Below are 3,787 nucleotides of genomic sequence, written 5' to 3'. Positions count from 1 at the left end.
CATCAATTTACCAACCACCGAAGTAAGACTAACCGGTCTATAATTACCAGGGTCATTTCTATTCCCTTTCTTAAACAGAGGAACAACATTCGCCATTCTCCATTCCTCTGGCACCATCCCCGTGGACAGCGAGGACCCAAAGATCAAAGCCAACGGCTCTGCAATCTCATCCCTTGCCTCCCAAAGAATCCTAGGATACATTTCATCAGGCCCAGGGGACTTATCGACCTTCAGTTTATTCAAAACTGTCAGGACATCCTCCCTCCGAACATCTATTTCCTCCAGCCTATTAGCCTGTAACACCTTCTCTTCCTCAAAAACATGGCCCCTCTCCTTGGTGAACACTGAAGAAAAGTATTCATTCATCACCTCGCCTATCTTTACTGACTCCATACACAAGTTCCCACTACTGTCCTTGACTGGCCCTAACCTCACCCTGGTCATCCTTTTATTCCTCACATAAGAGTAAAAAGCCTTCGGGTTTTCCTTGATCCGACCCGCCAAGGACTTCTCGTGTCCCCTCCTCGCTCTCCTAAGCCCCTTTTTCAGCTCATTCCTTGCTAACTCAATCGAGCCATCTGAACCTTGTTTTCTCATACCTACATAAGCTTCCCTCTTCCTTTTCATAAGACATTCCACCTCTTTCATGAACCATGGTTCCCTCACTCGGTCATTTCCTCCCAGCCTGACAGGGACATACCTATCAAGGAAATCCAGTATTTGTTCCTTGAAAAAGTTCCACTTTTCATTAGTTCCTTTCTCTGACAGTTTCTGTTCCCAACTTATGCCCCCTAATTCTTGCCGAATCGCATCATAATGACCTCTCCCCCAATTGTAAACCTTGCCCTGCCGTACGGCCCTATCCCTGTCCATTGCAATAACAAAATACACCGAATTGTGGTCACTATCTCCAAAGTGCTCTCCCACAACCAAATCTAACACTTGGCCCAGTTCATTTCCCAGTACCAAATCCAATGTGGCCTCACCTCTTGTCGGCCTATCCACATATTGTGTCAGGAAACCCTCCTGCAGACACTGCACAAAAACTGCCCCATCCGAACTATTTGACCTACAAAGGTTCCAATCAGTATTTGGAAAGTTAAAGTCCCCCATGACAACTACCCTGTGACCCCCACACATATCCATAATTTGCTTAGCAATTTCTTCCTCCACATCTCTATTACTATTTCGGGGCCTATAGTAAACTCCTAACAACGTGACCGCTCCTTTCCTATTTCTAACCTCAGCCCATATTACCTCAGTGTGCAGATCCCCCTCGAAGTGCCTTTCCGCAGCCGTTAAACTATCTTTGATTAACAATGCCACTCCTCCACCTCTTTTACCAGCTTCCCTACACTTAGTGAAACATCTGTACCCCGGAACGTCCATCAACCATTCCTGTCCTTGACCGGCCCTAACCTGGGTATGTTAATGTCCTCATTTGTATTAATGTGTGCGTTTGTGTTCTCTTGTCTATTGGCATGTTAATGCTTGCATCTACACCTGTGTCTCTGAATATTTTGCCGTCTGTTGATCTATGTATTTGTGTTTCCATGTGTACTCTGTTAACGTGCATCTATGTGTTTATGTTTGTGTTTGAGTGTGTGCATCTTTAAATCCATATTCTTTAATTAAGGTTATATTTGCATTCCATGTCCTTCGGTGATTATGCTCGTGTGCATTTTATATGCTTGCGTTTACATCTGCTTGTTTGTGTGTGCCTGTATACGTGTTTGTGTGCGTTTCCGTGTTTATTTGTGTAGCCATGTTTTTGTGTCTGTGTGTTTGTATCTGTGTACAATTGTATGCTTGTATGCACATGTGTGTATTCGATGTGCATTTCTAGGATTCTGTGATTTCAGTGTTTGTTTGTGTGTATACATGAGCATTTGCGTAAGGAATGTATAATGTATGTACCGATTTGCGAACGTCTTTCCATGTCAGGGCTTGTGTGTGTCTGTGTGCATGTGTGCGCTTGTAAATACGTGTCGATTTTGTTTTTCGTGTGTGCATGTGTGTGTGTTTGCGTGTGTGTGATTCTGCACCTGTGTGTGTTTCTATGTGTATTTCTGTGTTTACGTGCGTGCTTGTATGTGTGCACGAAAGTGTGTATCTTTGTGTCGCTGCATTTGTTTGTGTGTGCTTGTGTGTCAGACTGTCTGCCTTAATGTTTTTGTGAATGTGTGCAATTGTGTGTACATGAGTTTGCACTTGTGTGTAATTGTTCGTGTGTTTGCATGTTTACATGGATATATATGTGTTTATTTTTGTACTTGTTTGTATAGGCTTATGTATCCGCGTATTTCTTAGTTTGAGTATTCGTGTGTATGCCTATATTTGTGTGTGTACATATTTGTGCCCGTGAGTATGCATGTGTTCGCTTTTGTGTAGGCGCATGCGTGCATTTGTGTCTGTTTATGTGTGTAATCTTTGTGCATGTTTGTGTTTTTCTTTGAGTATATTTATGTCTGTGTGTATTTGTGTTTTTGCATGTGTGTATTTGTTTGGGTGTGTGTTTCTGTGTGCGTGCATGTGGATGTCCGTCATGTGTGTGTTGTTTTGTCGTTCGCCTGTATATTTACTATTGTACCAAGTTTCACAGGATGAAAATAATAGACTTTGACCCTGATGGGTGCGAATTATGGAGAATGTTTTCAACATCCTCTGTTGATATTTCTCTTCTGTGAGGTGCAAGGTGAAATTCGTTGAATTAATGCAACAATTTATTGATCCACATCCAAATCAGGGATAGGTGTATGAACACCCAGGGAGGATACAGTCACCAGTTTAAATTCGGATTGTGTGAAATCAATGTTAGCAAACGATGAACAGGGTGTTTAAACTTTGAAAATAACGTTCCATAAATATATATTCCACAACATGATTTGCATGTTGGAAGTTTAGAATTTGCAGCCAGAAAGGTGGAGAACTTTTGGTGACTGAGGAATTGCCATAGAAACCCAATCTCTTCCATATCTTCAGCTCGGGGATGGGAAGCATTGTGAGTTCATCGTTTCGTTCTCTCATATGGACTGAGCAATTTCCATTTTGGTTTTCTCTGCTGAGGAGCTGTAGATACAGTGGATTCACTACTGTCCCTCTTCATCACTGGGAAATTGGGGTAGAGTACATTAACTAATGTCCTTCCCCCTCTTTTTGGGGCGAGTGCTGATACAGTGGATGAACTACTCTTTGTTGCGAAGCGAGGGTACAGTGCTTTACCTAACGCTGCTTCCACTCTCATTGTAGGTGGAGTGCGGGTACAACCCCCTCACTTTGCTGGGACAGTGGGATTACTGTGGATTACATAATGCCCCTCCCCTCTCTTTGCTGGAGGAGTGGGAATCCAGTGTGTTAACAGTTTCAATCCCCACTCTCTCTGATGGGGGATTGGTGCTCTATGTCAGTGTGTGACCCTCACTTCAGTTCCAAGTGGGTGTAGAGCAGCAACTTAAAGCTGACATCAATGTTAATGGGATGGATAATGAGAGAAGCAGGAACACCAAGATCTAAATATACTGCATTTGTTTATCTGAAATATGAATTCGGTGGATTTCACCTCAGCAGCAGGAAGGTTGGTGAAGCTATTTTGCATAATTTGGTAATGAATATGCTCTAGTCTGTCTCTAACCCAGGGTGCATGTCTCTGATATCGGAGCACTGATTCTACAAGACTTGTAAATATGAGACCCAAACCAAAGAGACCTGATAGAAGTAAAACTGGAAAACAATCAAGTAAGCGATTGGGTATTTTCTTCATTGGAGGAAAAGGTTTTATTATTTTTAT

Source organism: Mustelus asterias, unplaced genomic scaffold (assembly GCF_964213995.1).
Source record: "Mustelus asterias unplaced genomic scaffold, sMusAst1.hap1.1 HAP1_SCAFFOLD_79, whole genome shotgun sequence".
Classification (NCBI taxonomy): Eukaryota; Metazoa; Chordata; class Chondrichthyes; order Carcharhiniformes; family Triakidae; genus Mustelus; species Mustelus asterias.
The sequence above is the reverse complement of the archived record's forward strand: the minus strand, read 5'-3'. Positions refer to the sequence as shown.